A 26,768-nucleotide genomic window follows, 5' to 3' on the forward strand; every position below is an offset into this window, starting at 1 on the left:
GTAATGCGTTCAAACGGGGACGGGCCAAGTGGGAAAGGACGAAACGGGAAGGTCGTTTTGCGCCGGGTTGAAACGGGACGGAACAAGCGGGAAGGGCGAAATGGGAATGGGTTCAAACGGGAACCTCCCGTTTGGGTTGGTGACCGGAGTCGATGCTTGTGCCTCAGTTCGTCAATTCAGGTTGCTGTACATGGCGTTGCTAAAACGTTATGCAGTCAAATCTCGTTACCACAAACCCCACAATAACCAATTTCTCAAATTTACCAATATTTCTAGAATCCCCGCCAGATTACCGATATTTTCAATGTAAAAATATTTCGTAACCACGAATTTCTATACAGCGCATATTTCTCAATAACGCACGTAATTTATTTTCCACATTATAGAAGAGGTACATCAGTATTACGAATTCGGATAAAAGTAAGAGCGTCGCAACTGTCGCGTGAAACCGAAACCGCGGTTTCTCTGTGCATTGCCTGAGGGCAGTAGGTATCATCATCACTATGTCGAGTGCCAACAGCTGGTGCCGCCACAAAGCTGTGGTTTAATGTGCAGTAGCTTAGTAGGCCTAGCCGCGTTTGCATCTTCTCTCTCTCATTGTGTTGGGTGACGGGGTCCGGTCGGCCGTTCTTCACGCTAATCACGTGTGCGGGCAGGTATTTCTTTGTTGTGGGTGAGTTTCTGCCAAGTTTGTGCTTTGCTGCAAAGTTTGTGCGAGATCTAAATATGAATGCAGCGAGCGACACAGCAAAGAAGAAGCGAGATCAGTCATCAGTTTTAGTGACTATGACGACGCGAAGGAAGACGACTGTGGTTCACCGAACACAGAAGAAGATGAAATCGTGTATAACATTGATGGTTCATAGCACATGAACAAATTCCGCACTTTCATTGCTCGGTGCAATGCTGTAGGTGCTGTGCAAGGTTGAGGTATTCCTAATTGTTCATACGTGCTGCACGAGAGAGAAGTGAATAACTGATTTCTTCAAATAAAGTAGCTTTGGCGTGAGAGCAACTTTTTGATTTGGGAGTTTGCCTGTCTGCACACGCGTCTACTGCTAACGTACGTCATTTTCATTCCTAGGTTTGAGCAATGGCTTACAACCACCAGTTTTTCATTTCAACGATATTTCAAAGTAACGAACGATTTTCGGTGGTCCCGCGTGGTTTGTTAATCAAGATTTGACTGCAGTTCCACAAATGCGCGGTACACCGTGTTTTAATGGTACGGTTGTTTCAATAGTGGTATGTACGATGAAAATTGGTGGTTGTATTCTCACACAAAATGTGAATGCGTAATGGTGATATGGTGATGGGGATGTGTATTGGCTGTATTACGCACTAAATGTACTTCAATCAGAAAAGACGCAAACTTAGAAGTGCCTCTTCACAACTTAATGCCCGTTTTGTATTTAGAATGGTTTCGAATTATCCCAAAAAGCATAAACTGGTCTCAACTATTTAGGGCTCCAAAAGCGAGTTCAACGAGTGTTAAGACCAAAGCTACTCTAAGAATAAAATGAAACAACTTTCGGATGGTCGTAGGAAAGATGGGAGCTCAGACGAACAAAATTGGTTAATCTCCTCGTATGCCGGAGCATTTATCTACACTAAAATTCCCTGCAGTACGGTCTATACCATTACAATAATTTTCAATAAAGAAGATCGCGATTATTTTCCACTTCCATTAGCTGCAACATCGAAAGACTTCAGAGACACATAAAAGGCCAAGCTAACTAAGCGTAAAGACTACATACGACATTTGAAGTAAAACTGTGGGCGTGAAGGATGTTAAGACGTTAAAATACCGAAATAGATCGCATGGGCCCGAAACCTCTCGCTATCTTCGGGGACCTCGCTTCCAAGGGCAGGCAATTAAAACACGGCAGCACATGTTGACGTAGCTCACGTTTGCGGCACTCGATCAGATCAGACGCTTCTATTAAATCGGTTCCTTTTTATATCACAGGGCGTATCGCGCATCCTCACTTCGTTTTTTTAAACTCCAGCTTTCGCTGGTGCAAGCACCCACTTATTGAAATCGCCCGCATCAGCTTCTATTAGGGTGCTTTTTGGAAAACAGGAGTGCAATGCTGGCGACAGAAATATTGGTTCACTCCAAAATACCACAACCTATCACCACGTTTCACGTGTGTCCTTCAACCCCTCACCTTGAGCTAATGACCTCCGGCGTTCAAAACGTGTCTGTGTGTCTGTTTTGCACGTACAGGGCGATAAAACAATTGCTAACTGATACTGAAGTGTCTACACGAGGCGGTAAGCAAGTTTACCTAATTTTCCTTTTCGTTCCTGGGGAGTTAAAACTAATTGAGTTGCATATTTTCAACACAACCTTTGTTGCCCGGGCCCGCTCTAAGATTCCACAGTATACCTTGCGCTTTACCCTAAATGTAGAACCCACCTGAAGGTTGTTCTTACACTGGAGCTAAAGCTACCGTATGATATTCCTCCATAGCCTGGTGGCAAAGCACCCCGTAAGGGTGTGCAATCGGGGCATCACAGCATACAACATGCACTGCAAGGGCATTGCAAACGGGGGACTTGAGAGCCAATAAATAATTTGCCCTTTATTTAGTGGTTCTCTTAATACTTGACCAAAAAGCAGAGAAAAAATTGACTGCGACACCTCACCCCACGTACACCATATTTCACACCGTTACCGCTGTGAAATGTCTGCGCTGAACCATTCATCACTCGACAGTCTAAGTGTTACCTATAATCAGAATTATTTTAACCAAGCAGTGCATGAAAACCGTATAAGAGGAACCAAACGCCGTTTTGAGTGGCAAGATGTAGTTGGATAGCGCGGGAATTATTTTTATGGTGTTTACGCCAATCGCAGTAGAAACATTACCGTATTCTGTAAATACCCCCATCGGCATTATCAAGTCTCGTTTGCAGTGGGGGTTAAAACACAATTCTAAAAGGCGTCCTCCGTTTTAAAATCTTCTAACTTGAGCGTACTTGAAATAGTGAACAGTGTGTGTGTAGTTTGGTGAGTCGGTGGGGATTTCAAGCTTCTAAACAGCGTGCATTTGACAGGAGACGTCACACCTGTGGGTGCTGGCTGACAACTGCAGCTCATTGCGCAACGCCAAGTATATGCAGGGAAGGTGAAAACCGTGTTTCAGCATTTAAAAAGCTTAACAAGTCCTGAGTGGGAACGCTACTGAGTGCCATACAAAAGGTACCGAACATTGCTAGCTCTTCTCAGGGCGTCCTTCGAGAAAACGTTTTGTCATGCTGCGCAACGGTTCTTGTGCCCGGGGCCATTTGCCCGACACCTTCTCATTTATTTTCATGCTGTTTTTAGGGCAGCTCCAAGTGCTACAAAACTACCGCAGCAGAAAAAGAGGTAATGATATGTTACCAATAGACCGTAGCGGCCCTTGTGTGTTCATTGCGCTTGTACATGTCGTGTCTGAGGTTGGCACGTCTGGACCCGGACATAAGAAGCGATGAGAACGCCATTATATTTTCTTCGGTGTTTTCAAAATACAGTATGATTTTCTCGCGTATTGAAAAGCAAATAATTTGCACCTCTTCTTAGTTCTCTGTTCCATTATTACGCATGCTCCACGCCTACGTTAATTTACACCTTCATCTCTATAAGCCAACCACTGAGACCGTAAAAAACAGAAACAGAAAAGTCTTACTTCAAGAAGCATACCTGCCAAGCTTAAAAACACTGCAAGACAGGGAACAAAAAAAAATGGAGGATGATTATTATACTCCCTAGCGCGAAATTTCTGCGCAGCGCGATCTGCTTCTTCTCGGTCACGGCGCATAGCTGCTGTGTCTAAGGAAGTGATTACGTGATGAGCTAACGAACGGCGGCACGCGCTACTCCTCCGTTATCTCGAGAGAGAGAGAGATAGGGGGGGAGAGAGAGAGAGAGAGAAACACTTTATTTTACAACTGGGATTTAGGGGGGAGGGATGGCCGAAGCGCTTCGCCACCATAGAGCAAGTTGTTCAAAGCGCGTTTGAACCTGCCGCGCAAATGTTACGTGTTTCGGATGAGCCACACGACGAGGGGCATGTCTCACTGCCTCGCCCTCACACTTTCGCCAAACGCCACCGCCCAGGAGCGTCTCGTGTGGGCTCAGTATAGCCACACTTCCCTTCGTCGTTTTCCTTCTGTGTTCGCTCGCTCGGTTGCGACGCCGTGGACGCCGCGAAACCGCAGTATCGGCCGCCAAAATGCTGCGCACTAAAACACGCAGTAACACAATGTGCTAAAATCTAACTTTATTGTCAAAAGCGCGACACCAGGTGTATGTATACCCATGCTTACCATTGTTCGTTTTGCATACTTGCAAGAATGCTTCTTGGTTTGTTGGCTTGTTCGCTGGCCTGGTTATTTTGTTTGTCGGAAGCTTTCTGCATTAGCACTCAAAGCTTTAGCGTTGGATAACAAAGGTTACACGTTGACTTTCTGTATTGCTAGTGGCTACATTAGTGTTATGGCGTTATTGCGGTGGTGTACGGATTTGAATCCACCTGAAACCACTGGTACCACCGCTAAAACTGGGACTGCCTGTCGAGCAGCAGCTTTTCCTAGACCCTTTTCAGCCCACAAACCCCCCGCTCCTATCCCCTTTCCTCGGAAAAGCAGATTCTACAACACTAAACCCTTCCAAGCCTCCTCTGCAGCACAAGCCGTCTTCTTTGCCATGGTTACGGCCTCGTTAAGCGGTAGGCTTCAAGATACGATGAGCTGGAGAGAGAGAAGACGCCGCTCCTCAGCCGCTGCAGCCAACCTCCAGTCATGCTGGGCTGTGTTTTCTGATTCGTTACTCTCCTCCTCAGATTGGTTCGTTGTGCTTACGCTGTATTTTCCCCACATTTCCCCCTGTAGCTCTCTTCTCTGTAACTTTCATTCGTTCCCCGCTTTGCTCCTCGTTCACTCTCTTTAAATCGTGCCCGTACCTCGGTCGCATGCCACGCTGTAGCCAGAAGCACCAACGGATGTCTTGCAGCTGTGCTTTAAACGGAATTTGGCTACGGATGGGAATAATGATAACCAAATTGCAGCGGCTCTGCCGCTCCCGCCCAAGGAGAACTACTTTGGTACGCTACTGATGCCTACCTAACTTAACAAGCAGAACTAAAGGCTCGCTGTTGCTGGAATTAAGATGAATATGGTTTTTTAAAATGCTTCGAGGCAATTGAACTCGGCAATAACGTAATACACTAGTAGATTGCAAAACAGGGGCTTTTGGCAGCATAATTTCCCGAGGACGTGCAAGAAAATATGAGTGCATGAAGGTTTTTGGAATAATCTCAGCAGTCAATATCCACAAATTGTGTTCGAGTAGCTTATTTATACGCTGCGTTTGACTTCTTTGCCTTCTGGTGAAAGAACATAAATATTGAAATCGAGTCAGCTTAAAGCAAAATAACCACGGGGCTTACTCATTCCTTTCGTTGGTGGATATCATTTTTGTGATCAGTGTAAAATCATTAGGAGAGATGTGTCAATTTCAAGTATTTTTGGTCACCCACGGTGGTTATCTCGGCCAACTAAGTCGTGCAATGAATACTTGCGGCAGAATATCAACAGATTAACAATACAACTTCAGGCGTACAGACCGCGCAGCGAAGACTGCATGCAAGTGGGCTTGCCCTAGCCGGCATTTCCACCTGAATAATGGGCAGGTATATTGGGCAAAATGTGAAAACATGTGCAGCACACAAACACATGTGACAGAGGACAGCTTGCAGACTAATGCCCGGGTCCGCCATCCTCAATCATTCCGACCAGCCTGCAGGGGTTGCGCCCATGGCTTTCTCTGGAGAATAACGTCGGACGCCGCGAATCCGAACTGGGCGGGGTGGCCCGCCCAACGCATGCTCATTCGTTTTGAGCGATATTAATGCACCGCTGTCGGCGTTCCGAGAGACAGAAATACGTTCCACCCGAACGACTATACAGGCTAATGCAGCTCGACATTACGTGCAGGGATGTGGCTCGAAAGCATGACCCAGAATGGAAGACTTTTTCTTTAGGTATCCTATCAAGATTTTTCCCGGTTTGACCTCCTTTAGCCAAACGGGTGGGGATGCATTAATATTACCTGCTTCCTTGACCCAGTCTTCGCGACGTAATTTTTCCACAACATTAACGTTGTGTATAGTTGATTGATTTATACTTTTTTTTGTATTTCAAATTATACGTTCTAAAAATGCGCTTGTAAAAAATTCTAATGCAGTGTTTCTTCATCCCCACTTGAAAGGAATTTTGGGTAGGGAAAGTTCGCTGCGAAGGGCTGGGCACTACTGCCTCCCCCACAGAGCAACTGATCACTTGCTTGGGTAAGCTGTCTTTGCCTGAATTCCCGAACCGCTCACGCTTTCATGTATGTACAAATCAAAGCAAGACCACATTAACATTGAAGGGTTCCTCAAAGAAGCTGCAGTGACTCTGTTAAGCACACACGGCTTCACACATGACCGCTCAAGCAATCTTCCGCAAAAATGTCTGTTCACAAAGTTATCGTATACCAGAAGAGTGTTTGGTTCTTTGCATCTCTTCCACCATGCTTGAAGTATTGTTGCAGTTGCGGCGCACTGGTTGCGGGAGACAACCTACGTAATTGTGAGCTTGACTTCATTCACCTTCCGGTTTACGCATGCTTTTCGCAAATATTTCTGCTAAGTTCCTCAGTATGGTGGTTCCATTGATTGGGCACGCAACTAAACTCGCAAAATATCGATGCCGTACCTAGTCAGTGTCTGTCCCTACGTTTTGCACAAAAACCAGCGTTTGCTACGGTAAGCCATTGGATTGAATTTGGAAGTGCTGTTCTTCGCTTTAGTGCCACCTGAAATGGCAGTAGTAATGCATACATCCATCAAAAGAGCCGCAGTCTGAAATTTTCGAATTGTGGGTGATCACGGAGAGGAAAGATTATGGCGGTTGCCAGCAGAGTTCATGGCCCTGGAAGTGTCCACGCAATAAACCATTAGAGAGGGAAGCGAAAATCTGTTGTATCAAATGCTTTGGTGCGTGCCCTGCGTGCATTCAGGACCTGAAATTTAGCCAAAATGAGCACAATTCTTTATGCGATGCGCTTGCATGTCTGGCCAGAAGATGTGTTACGCTATATAAAAAAAAGATAAGCATGCATTTATTGAATAGGCCAGGCGCAGACTGCAGGCTGCATTGCTTCAAGGGGCCATAAAGACAAAAAAACAGCTTTGCAAATTTGAAAAAAATTACCCTTTGGTAACCCCTTCAGCTTCATTTTCAGCCACCAAACAGAACTCTTTGACAGTGGAGCTGTTTTACAAGCCTTAAGTTCGCCGTTGAGGCAAAAAGAGAAAATAAATGTCGAGCGCTCGTGAGCGCGTGCCCCGCAGGAATAACGAAGCGTCCCCGGCACGCGCTGTGCCTTTTAAAAAATCTGGCAAGAACACCTAAGAGCGAGAAAATGCGCAGTGCTCGTAAGCGCGTGTCGCGTCAACCGAGTCCCCTGCTCGCGCACTGGCATTAGCAACAAAAAACACTCCATCGCTGTCGCCAAGGGCTGCCGCGAAGGTAAATAAAAAGGGCCCATCTCCCCGCGAGGGGGACTCGAGTAAATGCGTCGCATAGGGGGTGGGTGTATTGCGTTAACGTTTAGTGTTTGGGGAGTTGGTGGTAGTGAATGCGTTGTATCAGCAGCTTCTTCACGTAGTTTGAATGAGTCAAGGATATAAGGCGCGTTCGTAGCCTTTCATTCTGTGTCGGTTTTGTGGCGCAGTGGGAACAGCACCATGTACCTCGCGTTCCGCCCACAGGTAGTCAATGCGTTGTATCAGCAGCTTCTTGACGTAGTTTGAATGAGTCAAGGATATAAGACGCGTTCGTAGCCTTCCATTCTGTGTCGGCTTTGTGGCGCAGTGGGTAGAGCACCATGTACTATTATGAGCAATATGAAAGGGAACACAGGAACGCATAGAAAACAGCCTCAGACCCAGCTATGCGTGATACGCAGCGGCCGCCGTTGGAAACAAAGTGGAAAGGGGGACTCTGTTCTCACAACTGTTCCCATTCCCCCCGTGCGTCTTATCGGCTGTCGGACGATACCATATTATCGGCGAAATGCCGTAAGTTGCTGCTTTATAGAAATCACAGCGTGGTGGGAGTGCCAACAGTTAGTGGAAGAACGCCCTCCTTCCCCCTTTGATTTTCACAGCGCCATCCGCGTATCGTTCCGAGTCTGTTTCGAGGCTGTTTGCCACGCGTTCCTGTGTTCCCTTTCATATTGCTCATAATAGTACCTTGCGTTCCGCCCGCAGGGTCATGGGATCGAAACCAGGCGCCGGTAAGTATTATTTTTTATATAGTGTAGGGGGAGGGGTGTGGACCTGTTGTTGAGAGCGAGGAGGGTAACGTGATGCGGGAGAGGAGGAGTGAGGGAGAGGGTGCACCTGGAACGGCTGTTGCGGACGCCGAGGCACGCCCACAACGCCGGGTGACATCGTGAGTTAAAGAAATGCTCTGCATTTAAAACGAAACTAGTGGTACAGTGGAAAAGACACCCTGCTTGGGAGAGGTCAGCGCTACCGCCGCATTTTCTAGAAGCCCTTTGGAAGATTAGAGACATGTCTACGAGTGTGGCAGTCCTTCCCGAGACGACTTGGAGTTGCCGCCACCGCTGCCTGGAGTCGATGACGACGAGCTGGTGAAAGTCTACAATGCTGAGTATGCATCTGCATCCACCACACGCCTCGAGGAAGACGAGGACCTCTTCCATGCATAAGACGACGATTACTTGCACCACGACTATGCAATTAAACTATGATACTAAAACTTAACTATGTGTCCGTCAGTGCTCACCTACAACAGCTTCTCCGTCAAGTCTTTCCCGTGAGGGCAAGTTTCTCTAATAACCGGAAAAACGCAACAAATGTTTTTCTGAAAAGCCTTCACTTTTCGGGTTACAGGGACGTAGAAGAGGAAAACAGTGACAGTTATCTGTGGGTTATTTCATCTTAGCATTGACGTGATACGATCAAACGGACCTGGATGCCCCTCTACAATCTCCGAGTCATGTTTCTCAGCGGTGGCTTAGGTCGCTGGCAACCAATCCCGTAAATAGGATCCTGTGACGTCATAGAAAAATCGCCGGAAAATGGCAGTTAGTCGCCACTGTCTCATATTTCTTTTAGATGCGACGCATCTCTTTAACTCACCTTGTCCCGCGTCGTTGTCGCGGCGTAGTCCGCATCCTCGGCGCGGCAGCTGTGCGCTCCGCCGCTCTCACCGCAGCGCCATCTGTGCGTCAGCGTGGTCAGCTCGCTCCCGTCGCCATGCCAGCTGTGCGTTAGCGCGCAGCTTGCGTTCGCGCTTGCGCTCGGTTAACACATGCGCATGCGCTGCTATGCGCTGCTATGCGCTGCTCTCTCTCATTCCGCGGCATATAAACGCGGTAAGTGCGCCGCTCCGCTCAGTCGTTCCGCCACCGGCGCTCCGATGACATCGTCCGATGATTTGAATAACGCAACGGCAACCCCCGATGCGTCACATCTACCCCATCGTTCCCCTCGCGGGAAGATGGTGTAAATTTTTTCATATTTCTATTATTTGTTCCAAGTCTGCGATTAATCTGCCATCATTGTTATTGGGAGAAACAGTCTGTTTACTAAACCAAACTTGTATTACTGCGGAGCAGTATACCTCTAACCAGCCAAGAAAATTTTTGTGTCCGCGTCAGCAGAAAATTCCCAGGCTACTATTGGCTACACAAACATACATCCTAGGCTACTACTGGCTACTGGCTACGCGCACGCTACGGAAACCAACCGCTGCACCATCTTCGATCGAACCTGGGCCCGAAGAGAAGAAGGGTGAGAGACCTTCGTCTTGCGGACTAAGCTACGCCCACACGTAGAGAAAGGGAGACAGACAGTGGTTTGGTTCAGCGTCTGGGGAGGGGGAGGGCGCTTTTTGGAGGCGACACATGAAACAAGAGTGATGGTGAGGCAGTGAAGGGATGACGCCATAGTCGCGCGTGCCGCTCTCCTCCTCACCCTTCGAAAGACGCTCCTCTCTGTTTTATTTCCGCCAACGCTGCTGCGTTCCGGGATCCGCACCCGCGAAACCCAGGTAAGGGCTGAGGGAGTCTCTGGTTTCACTCTTTGTAGAGCCACGTGTGTGAATTGAAGTGACGCCGCATGGGTAATCATTGTTGGTGTCGTTTACAACTTCGCAGTCCAAACACCTTCACAGCGTGGATTCGGGCCTTTTTTTTTTTTTTGTCTTCCTGGCCCCTTCATGACAAGTGGTCGCGTCGACGGAAAAGTATCGGCCACGCTTGCTTCTTACCAGAGGGCATAAAAAATCTGGGAAATAGCGGAAGTCGATGCGTCTTGATGATTAAAGGCGGCGCTATACAACATGGATTCAAAATACCGCATTTTGCAGGATTTTAACGCCAACACTTTTTTCGCGTAAAGCAGCCTTAAAATTGTCATGCGTGTTAAAAGAGGGCTCAAAGCTGAAATGGTGCCCGCTTTGTTTTTAATGCTAGCAGGAGCAAGATAGGCGTTCTTATGAACCACGAGACATTGTTTCCACAGCGGCTTGCATAAAACAAAATGTCTTCTGCCAGGTACGGGGTGACATGCCTATTACATCGGCGCAGTAAAGTCAGCTTCAAATTATTTTTGCAAATTTTCTTAAGTGAACATACCAGCGCGTTACAGTCGGGGGAGAGTCAGAATCGTGCAAGTATACTGAAGGCAAAGGAAAGTGGTGCAGACTTTTCAGTGCAGTTGTCAGCTTTTTGCTGCTTTCTAAAAAGTAATATTCCGCTAAGATGATTGTTTCCAAAAAGCCCGCAACATCGCGATTGTGAATGTTCATTTAACATGTTCGGGAAGTCTTTGGAGCTCCTTTTATGTCGCGCGATAAATATCCAGCAACGACGTCCATAGCTTCGAGGGCATTCAAATGGCAATATTGCATAAGAAGTACCTCTTCATGGATACAAGCCGTTACACACATGAACAGGAACACGGTCGAAAGTAAGACACAAATGTGATGCTGCGCTGCTAAATGTGCCATATAATTGTATTTACAAGGTTTCTGTCTTTGATACACGCTACTAATGAATAAATGCCCTTTAATGGCGTTTAAAGTTGTTCCAACAGAACCGCTGAGGTTAGGGCTGTACAACGAACTAAATTGCAGTTAGCGTAATCTTGCTGCGCTGTTTCCTCTTAAAGACCCCATCAGCAGCCGTTTCCGCTTCTGCATCCCGCTGGTGACGCGTGCTTCGACCTGCGGTCGCGGCCGCCTTGGGGTTCCGATTCGAACCCTGCGTTGAGCCGGCCAGCGTATACTTGTCCGCTTGTAATGAAGAGTGCTGGGTCAGCGACCAGTGAAGTTTGGCTGTCTCAAGCGTCTTGGCTGGTGGCTGTGCCAGCACCACGCCCTCTCTCCTCTCGCTTTCAGGAACGGGCACCAAGGAAAGGGGACTCGGCTTTCCTTTGTTCTCAGCTGCTTTCTGCGTTGAACCAAGGGTCGGGGTTAATTGAGGGCAGGCAAAGCAAAGAAACTTCATTTAACAGAACCGTAGTGCATTAGTGAAGGTCTGAAGTATTCACAATTTATGAGCATGACGGGGAGAACCTAGTGGAAATATTTCATACCGACAACGTTTCCCACGCGCCGCAGAAAATAATTTTCAAGAACACGCTAGGCATCTTGCTCAATTCCAAGTTCCTGCCCCTAGAGTTGCTCCCAGTGGCTCCAATCTCCCGAACCATCTTTTAAACACAAATTGCCGACAAAAAGCTCTTAAGTTTATATTGCTGGGGCGAAATAAAGGCATTATAAGCAACACTTGACGCTGAATCCAAGTCATCAGCACAAGAAATCTGTGGGATGTTTCTGTTACACTTCAACCGTTCCTAAAAACAAATTTTATCGGTGGCCGTCGAGCCCAGCGGTCACGAAAGAACGTTTAAAAGACCTGTAAAAAAATGTGTTTCTCAGTGCCGACGACACGACTAAAAAAAAAGACTATGCACTGTTTATCAGCGCATGCAAACTCAGACAGCCCACAAGGTTAAACAACGTCGAAAACAGGGATAATCGTTGCTCCCAACGTGAAGATGGCATCCCCATTATGTCAATTGTAATTGCCGTCTTTCGTCAAGTAATCATGACGTTGCTCCCTGGGTTGCCCAAAATCTGAACACACACAAAACAACATCGGAGTTAGTTATAAAAGGGATTAAAGCCTGGTTCAGTCTGGAGAAAGTTGGAGAAAGAAAGCCTGGTTCAGTCTGGAGAAACTCCTCTCGATGTTCCAATATTTAAATAACTACATAACCCCAGATAACACGGTCTTTTTCCTTATTCTGTTAGAAAAACAACCACACGGCGTTGTCAACGAACTGTCAGTTCTATCGCCAAGAAAACGACTGACGGGAAGCTCATTCTAATTCAAATCCGACCTAGCTAGAGCTAACTGATGTATTCCCATTTCATTTACATGAACCCACCAACGCCTGGTTTAGTTCATCGTCTCTTGCATCGCCAGCCCAGTTAAGATATCCTAAATCGGTTGATTCTCGCCTTCTTATTCACTTCGATGAAAAACGCCTCGGAAAATAGTTCGACAATATTTTCAACCTTCTTCTATCTCCCATTTAAGAATTTCTTTCTTAATTTAGGCCTCAGCCATACCTGGTTAAATAAAAATAAATATCCGCATTGCTTTTCTTACTATAAACTTGAATAATTATCAGGGTATCAATCAAAGTACCCCAGCTATCATGTATCGTCAGTAAGCGGTCACGCCCAGCAATGGCAACCTCCGGTTGAGGGAGGGGCTAAACGGTAAATTGAGTACAAACAAAGGGGTTCTACGAACATAAAACTGGAGGGGACGTTGGTGGTCCCCCTCAAAGCCTTCGGTCATCTTCGCGTGCTTCACGGCACCGAAATGTAGCAGGAAGAACGACTCAAGGCTGACCGAGGCCATGACTGACCGAAACGGGAATCAACGACTTATTGCACGGGAATCTGCACGATGATGATCGTGACTCGGGCATACGCAGCCGGAGATTCAACAACGCATCTTACGTTCCTTTTCAGCTGGTATGCTTTAGTGACCATACATGCATTTAATTTTGTTACCACCTGCTTGGTTTTAATGCCCCTCTAATATTGGTGCTTACCTACAGTGCACGTAGTACAATTTCTTTCATGGTCACATTTACATTTTTTTATCCTCTGTTTATTTTCATCGTGCTTAAAACTGACCTTATTGTTCTTTGTCTTTTTTTATTGCTCTATTGCTGCTTTATTTAACTTCAACTTAAGCTCATAGTGTTAGGAGTATGCGGTGTGACTTCGGGACCTCCTTCTGTATGGTGTAACAACGACCGGCCGGTCGTGAGTGTAGCGTTAGAACACGGCTTATTTTGATTGCCTTTGATTTGATCTGAATGCAATTTCTGCCCCACTCTAAATCAAGGCGTCAAGCAGCGCCCTCTCTTACTTTGGACGTGTACACAGTGATCTCCCCATTTGCCTGACACCATTTTGAAAACCTAGTGGTGTGAATTGCTTCTCGTAAAAACGCATCTGTTAGGTATTTTTAATTAAAACAGAGTGCCGACCCTCGGGTATGCACTCGTATTCTGCCTCAAATGTCCCCAAGGTTTCCTTCGCGTAAAAAGAACGTTAATGTGCCGTAATCGTACAACCTGTGCGAGTAGTTCCGAACGTTATTTCTCCGTACATACACACTGTTTCGGAACGGTTTTTTTTTTTTTTTTTTTGCAGCATAGTCCACGGGACCTGAAAGAAGCTGTTAAAAGCGACGCCATAAAGGCAACGCAAAAAGTTGCGCCAACAAACTCCGTCGTGTAAACCACCAGGGTTTGTGAAGCTGTGTTTCGGGTGTAAAAGGGACTGACATGATCTGTCAAAAAATATTTCATCATTCTCTCAAGCATTCTGCGTCCTCTAGCTCCTCCTCTTTAGGGGCTTTGTAGCCCCGATCACGCAGGTTCTTTTATATACTTTTGGCATCCGCGCAAGGCCTCGTTCTTCGATATCGCAAGCGTACTGGGCACTGGAATTCCTCAAAAGAAGGATGCTTGAAAATTTTTTGCCTGCTGTATTTTACAAAGAGTTGGTTTCTAGCGAGCAAAACTGTAAGTTTGACCTTCGTTACCAGTTGAGCTTCGTTCACATTTTAACAGTGCTAAATTCTACGCCTCATTTTGTTTGCTTGAAACTACGCTGGCAATGACGATCCGACCACACGGGTTCGACGGCTTATGATAATTCGGAGCAGGCTGCTGTTTTCTTTCGCCATATAGTGTTCACTGCTTTGTGAAAATTGCAGTAATGGTTAATTATTGCAGGGGTAGGCAAAACCCCGTAACGAAGAATACTTTAGCACAAATTTGTGTGTCCGAATATAGACATGTTGAGTTTATTTTCCAGCCCCTTCGTATGAATATATCCACGATCAGCCGCATACGGTGTTCGGGACAGCAGTGTGCAATAGTTGAAAAATTACCGCAAACACAGAAAGTGAGAAAATGAGAAAATTTTATCTCGACTGCGCTCACCGTTTCCAAAGTCTCGTCACTAGCGAAGTAAAGCAGATTTACGGCAAGGGCTGTCTGCAAAATAAAAAAAACAGAAAAGGTCCAGAATCACGCGTAAGTAGCGCCATTCTTCGTCCGCATTGAATGGAAGTTCCATTTGCTAACCATATCTTCCAGACCTCATAAACCTTTTGCTGCATGTCTTTGGACGGGCAGGTCCAACTGCCTGCCGATATATTTTTTTTCTTTCTATGTCACATATTTTTAGAATGAAAGCTCTATTCCTCTGGGTACAAACTGAGAAAAACGAATCGTATCGTCAATCTGACCTTCAGGCTCAGCCAAGGTCAGTGCATCGTGTGGTGGCACGGCGTGAAAGAGTTAAATAGTACCTCATTCGTTCAAAGGGGTGCTGAGATAAGGATAAGGGGGAAGACTAAGCGCGCGCGTACCATGATGCAACGATTGGCTGGGTGCATTCAAGTTTAGATAGATATATTTTTTAAACAAAGTACAGCATGAGAGAGGACATAGGGGGAAAGCTGCAAATTGCAGCTTGAAGGCCCCTTATTCCACACAGAGAAGCCGTGTAGTGAAGCCCGACTTCACGAAAGAAAAAAACATTGTACACCCAATTGTGTTGCACAGTTTTAAGTTTACAGAGCTCCAAAATTCAAACGAGTGTTAATATCGTATACTCTGTAACAGATTTCTAAATTTACAGATTTACGAAGTTTCACACACGTGTCATGACACAATTCTAACAGCAACATAGTCGACCCAACGTAGGCCACACATACATACATATACATACATATGTACATACATGCACATATATACATGCATACATTTATACATACACGCATAGGTGTGCACGCTTGTATCGCGAAAAAAATATTTCCACAGATGATCCTATTCAGTCGAGGGCTCAAAGAGATCGTTCAGTTCCATAAACGTTCTTGTGGAAACCAATTTAAAGAAAAATTTTTACTTTCGAGAATATTCAAATACTTTGGAAAATTCTGCGACAAAAATTGTGAATGGTATTTAGTGCGACCGACAAGTACGGTCCATGAAATGGAGTTCACTGCGCTTTCGTGCCTACACCCACACTGCGCCAGGAAGCCTCCGTGTTCTCTCTTGTGATGCAGTTGTGTGCGCGTTTAATGCGCGCTCTCGACGCAAAAACCGAACTACCGCTCGACGAACTTGCTTCAGCCCTGTTAAACTGCGGCAAAAGCTCGGACAGCATAGGCAGCAATCTATCGAATCATGCAGAAACGGTTAAACCTCGTCTGTTGTCGTGAGTTATTACTCGTTTCGAAGCCACAGTACTTGGAAATTAAACAATAACTTACCGAAATTAGGAGCTTGGAGACCCATATTATTCGCGGGAAGTTGTACTGAAAAAAAAAAAAGAGAGTCTTGTGTTCTCGCCGAGCACTCATAAACATGCCTTGTAAACGCCATCTTAGATTTTCTAAATAAACATTGGTTATGTTTGTTTGTTAGTGTTAGATAACTTCTAAAGGAGACCCCTTTCCCCTTAGTAGCCCTCCGCTGAACTTCGAATTTTGAGCTCGGGATGGAACGGCACGTAGAAGCATCGTGGCCCTGCATTTTAACGAGTTGCGCCCCTGTTACGCATCGGATGTATATATATATACGTAACGTCAGCAAAACAAGCACACAGCACTGATTCTACAGCTTATTACCAAGGCTTGTATAGTTATAATATCGCTCATCCCCACACTGAAGTGTGAAAACAAGTTAGTGTAGACGAAACTTTCGGGTGCCTGGAATTCAAATGGAAGACCCATCATGCTACTGTAAAGCTCAAAACGTCCTAATAATAAAAGCAGGTACTACTGCCTCCTCATACACGTTTTGCAGCTGCAGTATGTGCCATGACAAACCGCAAATTCTGGGCTCTATTTCCTCCTATTTCTTTTCCAAAATCAGTACTTTATGCATTTGTTATAAAACGTGCACATCTGGAAGGCTGTGGTGAGCACATGTTTCTGAAAGGGCGCGGAGTTCGGCCATTACTTTTATTAAAGAGGCTGCCTTACTATATGCCTCCATTTCAGTTTCAACTTAGTTAAAATGTTTGGCCAAGCGCTGCCAATACATTTAGGCTGGGGAAACCGAGAGCTATCGCTGCGACAGCCAGCGTATACATTGTATACCACAGCCAAGGGCAAAAACAGCAGATTATTAGTGAAAGTGACGAGGAGGCCAAAGCAGCCGTACGTTTTGCTGCTGGCACTTTCTACACCGTCTACTAAATGCATAAGGTGCGTCAACTGCCCTAATTGGTTAGTTGGTAACCGCTCTTCAAGACCGCATCACACAGAGAGCGACAAGGTTTCTCAGTGCCCTCGGTTTTTCTGGCGCTGGTTATTCGGCTCCGTTCGCTGTATTTCGTCACGAAAGAAAGAGTGGAGACAATAGAAAAACAAACGCGTTAATTATTTCCACACAAGTTAGACTATCGCCTGTAGTCGATCGAGAGCCCAAAAAAACTACAAAAGGTACGGCCATTCGGCTAGACCAAAAAATTGTTGCACCTCTGGTCTCACTGCAACCACCTTAAGTAACTGGGCCTTGAGTAGTGAAATTCGAACTTCAAGCTGCTTTCTGCGCCGAGAAGGAAGCGTGAAGCTTTTCCGAGCATATAGTTTTATCATGGTGGGTTCAAGAAATGGCAAGGTCTCATTAGTCGTCACGGTCACGAATGTTGGGACTCGGCCGGAAAAGGGTTGATACTACACGCCACCTGAGTGCGTAAAATCCTCCCTGCATGCGAATGTAGATGACTAACGGAAGAACCAGCGAATAAGCAAACCAGTAGGAAAGACCCTTGTCGAATTACATATGACAAATTGGCCACATTCATTAATGTGTTGGCACGGGCCCTGACTCCTAAATCTGTTCGCAAGTCAGATACAGCAACAGCAGTGTCCTATTAACCGGCGTCTTGCTTAAAATCTCGCTTCTCAGCGGGAAACCACTGCCCACGTTTGCATGCAAATCACAAGCTGTGTGTTCTTACGATGCCCTACAGATCTTTCTGAAGCACCAGCTTTCTAAGCCGGACCGATGGTGTCCTTTCAAGAAATAAACGAATTTCCTCATAAACCTGTTGGCCGAACGAAAAGCCCTTGAAGCCTGATTTCACACACGCGGCGCATGTGTAGAACCAGGCTTCAACTGCGTCAAAAGAATTACCTGCAAATCACGAAAAAGAAACGGTTCTAGATATGACTTATGATAGATCTCTCTTCTTTTCCCCATTACCCCATCATTTTCTGCCCCAACCACCTTTCTACCACTAACTCAACCCATATTTCTACCCCCTCCGCTTCCTTTTCTTTCCCTGCGATACATATGTGGTGCAGGCTGGGAACCTCTTTCCCTCTCACACTCACATGAATCGATCATGGAGACGGAGTACAATAGTACGCCTTTATCTCACAAAACACGCATGTCTGTGCATTTCGATCGTTCCTACACGCGTCTATTTTGTGAAAGGGAAATTCTTCGAAAGGGTTCGTTCTCCGTTGGCGATTTGAATCTTTGAAAGTTTGATCAGCCATTGGACGCCCTTTCAGCGAAAGGTGGACACACTTTTAGAGAAGATTTTGAAGCATGTTTGACGCAGTTTTGAGTTGAGAATGCTTTCGCGCTTCCCTTGCCTTTATTCGTGAAAGGGTGCGAATTCTATTTTCTTTTATGTCGATCAATACCACAAGTTTTATTTTGTTTAATTCTTGTAAGCTTAAAATGAGGACGCTCTGAAGTGCATTAAAGAAACCAAAAATCTCCTGGCCACCAGACGCCCGGCGCTCTACATTGCAAAGATGCCACTCAGATGCAAAGATGCCAAAGATGCCACTCAGAATCACCGGAAGGTTTCACTTGGGAAGTTTTAGCTCCGAATGAGGCTGATGCAACTAGTATTTACCCGTGTGAAATTCTACAACTCCAGACGTCGAGCCAATTTTTACGGCAGGAAAGTATCAGTAAACCGACTATCCATGTCAAATGCTTATTTTCTGTTGTAAATACCTTTACCATAATAGAAGAGGCAGCACAAAGTTTCTGCTACCTGTATCAGTAATGATTTTATTCTACAGCTGGTTTCATCGAGATGTTCTTTGCGTTGGCGCTAAAGATTTCTCAGGGTTCGGCTATTTTCAAGCAAATCTTTGACATTAAAAAAGGTAATCTTGTGTTCTAGTTAAAGCACATACCTACCGATTTAGGTAAGAACGGCGGCACAAACACGAAGACCAGCCCGAAGACGGCTTCGATGGCGTTTGATGTGGCCAGGACAAGTGCCCCGGAACTCAATAATTCGGGTGAATTCTGGGAAAGAAAATAAAAGTTCGCAGGTTTCATAACCATTAGGTCAATATGGCTGCAAAAGGCTGGCCTCAGTACCGTGTGTTCCATCCAGAAAAAATGATGCCCTGAAGAAAAAAAAAATCTAGGGAAGCTTGCACTCATGTGCAAGACTTGAATCGCTAAGCTGTTGTAGTTGAGCATTGACGGGTACTTTCAGTAGCATGCCCTGCCTTTCGGTTCACGGCCTCTTTCCACGGCCATGCGAACTATCCGCGGCCAGGCCATTCCGAGAACTGCAAAGACGTTGCGCGCGAGGTCTTCTGTACTATACTGAGCGCATGCGTACGCTCCTCTCGGGTGTTGCGGCCGCTACCACGTGATTTATCGTTGTAGAGTGGGTAATGCGACAGCTGCGCGACGCCTACGTGATAATGTTCCTCGCGGGGGGTTTTCGGCGCGCACGAACCCCGAACTTACGGCCAGTAACAACAGCTCCGCTGTCAAAACGAATTTCATCCCGCTCCCTATTTCCACAGCCGCGTTTACCCTAACCTACACAGCGCAATGAGGAGCGTGACGTCAACACTCAAGGCAGTGTTGTAACACACTGAACCGCTTTTGCTAAAAACGTAACGGAAGGAATGTCACCGTTCAGCTTCCTCTTGAGAGATCATCCAGAGTCAGCGTGCCTTTCTTTCTAAGCGTACCCAATTGTTGACATTACAACAGTGGTTCACCGTTTTTGACGATACAACTTTTACAGCGCAAGTTTTTAACATAAGGCATTTTCACGTTTCCGAACGAGGCATAAGCGGTCGATAGCTCGGGCAGTTTAGTATGCGGCGGGTAACACAGGAGGGTGCAACGCGCACCGCTGAACTGATCCCAGTTTCAGAGCGGCCGCAATCTTGCCACTGAGATATCTTGTGTTCACAGCGCTAAACTGGACAATGTCCCTGGGTCTTCTCGCGATGGCGCGCCCACGTAAGGTACGAAAATAAATGCCTCACGATTCTTAAGCACGTCTTCCTAGTCGTAAATACAAAAGACTCATTGTGCAGTTTAACGCTTCAGGGATGACGTGGCTCCAAACGGAGACGCCGGTATAGTAGGCGCCGCCGTGGATCAGAAGTTTCTGCTGCACCGGCAGTCGCTGCTGTGCGCAGCCCTGGCCCGCTAGTGACTGTAGCTCCGCAGGGTAAGGCCAATTCACTCCGTCCCGTCATCCCATCAAACACAGGGTTTCGGCGATGATACCACGCTGGCGTCCCCACCGGCCTAACGGCTTTTGGGGTGGAGCATCCGCTTTTTCCTGCTTTTCGTTGCATTTCGCGTCTGAGGCGCGTCAGCTTTGACATTGAGCGGTGCGTGCTTGATGACTCACATGACGCTCGCATCCACTGGGAACTAACGCGCTCCTGCCTCGTTACCACAGGGGCCGTTACTCACCATTGCAAGTAACGTCTACGTAGACGCCAGATTTTATGATCAATGGATCATTCATGCTCTCGCACTTCAACGTTTCGACGCTACGAGTAAAATACAGGCATATGAACGGCTCGGTTCATATGCGAAGCGATTCTACAACTATTACGGTGTATTTTATGTGTTTCTTCATGGGTTGCGTATGTGGTCTTGTTCCAGTATCAAAGAACACACCTCTGGTATTCACCATGTTCCGACAGCGCAAAATGAACCAAATGGTCAACAGAGCCGTCAGAATACGCATCCTGGCCCAGTGTGCGCGAAAGGGGACGCCAGCATCATGATAAGCACTTTGTAGCCACCACACAGGAACAGCGCCTGATGGGTATGACGCCGTAAATATTTTAGCGCACTTTCAACGAAACTTATCAGTCCTAACGGTAAGATTAACAGACCTGTCTTCCTGTGCGAACAGGCGTTACGTACAAAAGACGAGGCATTTCTAAACATACCTGCGCACGTTTCTATGCGGCCTATGCGTCTGTTGGAGGCAAACCAAAAATAAAGCAGACCGATGCAAGAATTGAACTGAGTCCACAAGTATGACTGATGAATCTGATGCCGACCCCACCACTTCGACGTGATGTTTAGGAACTTAAAACAGAAGCCGTACACTCGAACTAATGAATAGCAGCCGCACGAAATATCGGGGAAACATGGAACACAAGTACTAGTGAGCGTGCAGATTAAACCCAAGTGTAGGGCATTTGTGCCCATAATATGGCCCCATTGGTACTTACGTAAAAACCCAAAAAAACATCATCGCGTAAGCATTACATTCTCGGATAAACATTAACTGTATTTTTCTGGAACAACGCCCATATGTAATCACTCATCGAAGATGTCGGGGTGGCATTTCTTCGCGCCGGGATCAACCGGCAGTAAACTTCAACTTGGGGTTTCAATAACTTTAGCTTCGTCTGCGCTATTGGGGTACCATAACAGTGGGCTACGATTTCATTCCCCCTTGGGGTGCTTAATTTGCGCCAAAATCTCACCACACGAGTGTTCTCTGTTTTCTCTTCTTGCATCTATCAAAAATAAAAATACGCTGCCACGTAAGCTTTGTCATGGTGTGATTAATGCGGCAGCATCAGTTCGCGCTCAGCTATATTGCTCAGCTGGATATTTTGTGCCCCGAAGTTTCGTGCTGGTGAGTTTAGCGTTGCTGGAAGTATGATGTCGCGAATGACGCAAAACAAACCGCCAAGCGACAAACCAGTCACTTTTCGGATTTTGGACCCTTTTTGGTTGTGTTTGAATGGCAGAATCCCTCCCGAAGGTAGTAGTGTTGCCGTGAAAGGTCACACCACTTTGTTTTGAAAAAAAAAAACACGTTTTCCGAGTGACGACACCACATTCATGGACGAACCCAGTGTTTTTCGGCTGCTCACAAGACGATGGGGACCCAGACAATCATGCAGACGATTCTTTCATTTCTGTTGCTGCGTTCCTTTTCATGAACCTTGTTGAAGTAAAGATGAGCAAAAGGTAGATACAGACAAAGGCGGGAAATTCCTCGAGAAAGTCCACAACACTGCGTGGATGGCCTGAAACGAGGGACTGCCGGGTAACGAGGCGACGAAACCACTCACCACCTCACTGCGGCCGACGCCCAACGATACCGTAAGACCACGAAGTACGGAATACCTTCAAAACGCCTGAAAACAATGGAATACATACACAATCCCACATCGCGAAGTTACGGCAAATGAAGCCCAAATCCTCGCAAAGGTGTAAAAACTTTCATTCATTATTATCGCTGGGCGAAGATTTTCCGTCGATGGCACCCCGACTATACAGAACAATGCACGCTATGTGGATAGATTGCTGCCCTCTTCCACGCCACGTGGGCTTTTTCACACCTCTGGTCAGGTGCCGCATATCAAAAGCAGCTGCCACTAACTCCACGAGAATCATGGGAGGTCACCCTCGCCAGCCTTGACTTACAGATCTAACAGGACCTAATCAGCCGGGCGAAGGAGAAAACGTCACTGGAGCCGTAGGTAGAGAAAGGGTGCCACCTGTGATTCTTTCTGGCACGCGGGTCTCGCAGTGAGCTGGCGCCAGCTAGAAAATCGACTGCGGGGCAGCGCTGCTTTGAGGAAAATTCGATGGATGGCGAGGGCAGGTTTTATCAGCAAGCAAGGGTTAGGGCTTGGGCGAGTTGGTTCATGATTATAAAAGGGAAAACAGCGCAAACCTCCTTCTTCTTGTGTCTTGTCTGAGTTTGCGCTGTTTTCCCTTTTATCAGCAAAGTCCCGCCCAGCTGTTTAGTTACGCCGATCTGGAGACGTCGTTACCTCTACAGTGATGTTGGTGCATTTAAACAACCGCCTTGCCGGTTAACTTTGTTCGTAGTGAATCGTCGACTGCGAAGGTCCGTCATCAATACAAGTGAGGGTTCCGTGTAAATGTTTCGGTGACATTTTTTTTATTTTGTGTTACGTGTACTTGTTCTCCCAATTGTGCAACGAGAAGTAAGTCATCATTTAACAATAATTTGCTTATATTTAAACTTACTTTGGCTGAAGTGTATAGCTCCCCCTTTTCCATTTTTCTCTCTTCTAGTTTTGTCTCTTCAGACTCGATGATAAAATTGTGTTTGCTTTACATTTTCGGGCTTTATGAGCCTTTGAACCACCACTAAAGGGCATGGGCTGTTGGTGGGCAAGTACAAATGATGACGACGACGACGACGACAATGATGATGCTGCTGATGATGATGAAAACGCGTTCTCCTGCTTGAACAGCGCCTTAGCCAAGGGACCACAGCGTTGGGTTGACTGCCCGGGTACTGATGTTGGCTGTGCTGCCTTATACGAACGGTTGGTGGTGGCAACGCTGTTGCGGTAATGCTCAAGAATTGAATAAATACGTCCCATTGTGGGCAATTGAGAGAGTACTCATGTGGCTTTTTAATGTGTCACACGTTTTATCTGATGACTTAGTCATGAACCGTTGAATTACATCACGTTTTTGGTGTATTTGAAAGTTTACCTTTGGTTTGTCTTGTACAGGGTTGTATTGCCATTCTGGCACAACGCATTTGTGGTGGTCTACCTTCGGTTTCTTCCTTTAAGCCGCGTATGAGCTATGTTATTCCTTCAGAACGTTTACATAGGCTTACGAATTGTGTCTTAATCGATAGAACGTCAGCTAAACCTGACGACCGGGTTTGGTTACCAACCATTGAGTGCATGCCACCTTTTGGCAATTCCTACTTTCTGCCTCCCACGGAACGGAATGCGGGTGCCTGCCATGTTTTCAAACTAGGTTAATCGGTGAAATGCCGCGCATGAGGCCCTCCTTCCTTATCACTCTTTCTAATCCTAGCTTTTATTTCTCTTTTCTTTTCGTAATCACACTGTATGCTATCTGATCCAGTCCCTAAAATTATAGCTGTATTGCGACTTTGGAAGATGTTGATTTTTACGAAACGATCATGGGGGCCGCGTGCCAAAAGACGGAAAAACCCGTTGAAACTTGCGCACAAATACTTCGCTGTTAGCACATTACGGGCTCGAAACACGCCCTCCAACAGATGTGCTAGACTTGCTTTGCATCACAAATAGTGCGGCAGACGGAACCGCGACGGCGTTGGGATTACCCTCGCTATGGGGATATCCTTTGCCGGTAACTGTGCCGACGTGGCGAAGTCAATCGTGCTCTGTGTTACGAATTGGGTCCATTTGCGGTTTCTGAGGAAATGAGTCGAAGAGGTTGATGCAATTATCCTACGAAGAGCCATTAAAGCCACATACCTCAACAAGGGACAAACCGACAGAATTACGTGCAGAAATGCTTTCCATTTAGAAAAGCTTTACATCCAGTTCATAGTACTTATACGGCCTTATTTTGAAGGATTTAGTTAACGGCAGATCACGATTGATGTAAGCACGAAGTTCGGTATAAAACGGACAGTGGCCTTGAAAAAGTCGCTAAGCACCGGCAGGAACAAAACGGCTGTTGTCGGCATGGGCGCTGGTTTAACCCTCGATTGCGATACAATTTATTAGCGTTTACAAGACGTTCTGAACCTAAAGTTCCGCAGGTCTGAAGGAAAACACCAAAGTGAACCAATACGAGGTTGCTGTGCCAAAGTTTCGGTCAGCAGTGTGCAACGAATAAAGTAAAAAAATATTATTGTGAATAAATAAAAACATATGTATCAGATTACATCTAAAGAAAGAGTAATCTTAAATATTGTACTGACAACCAGCGAACCGACAGGGCAACAGAGTCGCTACCACGGGACGGGGCTAGAGTACACAAAGGCTATTACACGAATGCCAGCCTGATACTGCAATTTGTCAAGGGAAGACGCCACAGCCCCTTTGGTGAATTAGTGCTCCGCGCTTGACAGTTTTCACGTTGAATGGAAATGCTTCTATGTTTAGGTAGTGTGGACTCAGGCCCTTGCACACGATGAATTTATCCCGCTCGCCACACGGCTTCGTATACTTCCCGGGCGCAAACAAAAGAAATTGTAGGATGGTTTGCTGACGGGCCAGTTGGTACATTGTTAGACTAAGAAAAACAGCGCAAACGACAGGACGAAGAAAGGGATGACAAAACCACAGCGCCCGTGGTTTTGTCATCCTTTTCTTCGTCCTGTCGTTTGCGCTGTTTTTCTTAGTCTAAAACGAAATTGTGTTAGCGAGAACCGGGCATAGACATACTCGCAGCAATGGCTTATAATTTATACTGGTCATAGGCGCAAAACAAACCAAAACGAAGAATGAACGAGCACTATATCAGAATGTTTAATTGAATCCTGCTCCGTTTCTAGCGTTAGCCATAATCGCCATTAGCGCAAGTTTCCACTTACGTGGTGCACCGCCCGGAACACCATGAGAGTGGCACCAACGCTGGCGGCTTGGATGGCAAGACCGAGAATCGCCAGACCCAATAAGACTGTTGAAAGAAGAATGTTTCATAATAAAAGCGATGTGTATTTTCTGTTATTGCGATTTGTACAACCCAGCAGCTGGGTTTAACTTACAGGCTTCGTAATGAACCGTTTCGTGAACATCTCCTGCGAAAAAATTCCCGCCGTAAGTAACCATTATATAGTGACTAATCTGATCAACTTGTCTGTTTAGACAGGTCAGCTAGGCGTGGTCAGCGAACAACCTTTGATTTAATTGTGTTTTCATGTGGGAAAATTAGCTGGGAAGCTGAGAAGCCTATTTCGGTTCTTGGGGAACAATTCGCTCCCGCGACGCCAAGATTAGCATTGTTTTGCTTTGCTCCTCACCGCTTTTGCTCGACGAAGCTGTCTACAGTCGGTTTTTTATTGAGTCCAATCACCCCCCACCCCTCTCTTCCACCGCTTTCTTTCTCCTCTCGCCCGCCTTCCTTTTGGCGTCACGCTGTTAGTTTCGGTCTCAACTCTCCCCTTCACAATCTTTGCATGCTCTGCTTCCTGCCAGACGACGATGACGCACGCCAAAACATAATAAAATGCGTAGAGACCGCCTCCGGTAATAGATACGCGTCGTTTATTGATTGTTTTCTATCCTGCCAATAATGTTTTCGCAAGAATGGTGGGACAGGCAATGCAACAAGCGAAATTTATTGCCGCGATGACGTATGGTCATGCAACGCCTTGTTCTAAATAGTTTCGCGAGCAGACGATAACCGAACCGCATGCTCCGGCTGCAGACAAATAGACGCATCGTAGAACCTGCGGAAGCCATGTCCGGCAAACCACCTAAAAAAGGCGAAAAACATGGCATCAGTAATTTAATTGCGCGCATACAAGCAGACTGCCGACTGGTGTCGGTCGCTGGTGCGGTCGCTACCAACGCTTCCGTGGAAGGTACCCGTCGGCTAGAACCGCATTGCACATAACACTTGCTCCTCTGCGGTCATGTAGCAAAAGCCCCTCCAAAGTTGTCACAATTGGGTCGGTCGCCAGATGACTGCACAGCCAATACACAATACTTTTCGATAGACGAAAATGAGCTCGAAATTTATTCTCCGCCTCCGCTAACGAAAAATATCTTTCGGGATAGGTATGCCTGCTACGGTGCAACCATGAACACTGAACCACGCCGCAGCAGCTGCCATAACGAGCCTCACGAGTTCAACTCGGCCCTGCAATATCAATCCCGAGTTTCCTCGGTGTTTTCGTGTAAATCAAACACACCCAGACCCTTCGTGGGCGCGCCTTTTCGACCGAAGCTCCACCCAACCATGGCGGCGACTTAGCCGTTGGGTAGAGTCGCGCAACGAAGTCCATTGCATTTGATGCTCCAGCAACGAAGCTCATCAGCAAATAAGGAACGAAGTCCCCGGGCCGCCGTGAGTCAAATGCTTCCGCAGTTCGATACGAAAGAGTTC

At 46.4% G+C, this 26,768-nt stretch overlaps 1 long non-coding RNA gene across 1 annotated transcript; it reads right to left on the reverse strand.

The window, feature by feature from the left end:
• Nucleotides 1–11,009: 11,009 nt before the first annotated feature.
• Nucleotides 11,010–15,990, reverse strand: LOC144151355 (uncharacterized). Its single transcript, XR_013318856.1, has 3 exons — nucleotides 15,944–15,990; nucleotides 14,607–14,660; nucleotides 11,010–11,518 (listed from the first exon to the last, which is right to left on the reverse strand). It is a non-coding gene; the product is annotated as an uncharacterized LOC144151355 (long non-coding RNA).
• Between the last annotated feature and the right edge of the window lie 10,778 nt (nucleotides 15,991–26,768).

This window comes from Haemaphysalis longicornis, unplaced genomic scaffold, assembly GCF_048455015.1.
Source record: "Haemaphysalis longicornis isolate Haplotype H1 unplaced genomic scaffold, Haemaphysalis longicornis Haplotype H1 scaffold_9, whole genome shotgun sequence".
In the NCBI taxonomy this organism is placed as follows: Eukaryota; Metazoa; Arthropoda; class Arachnida; order Ixodida; family Ixodidae; genus Haemaphysalis; species Haemaphysalis longicornis.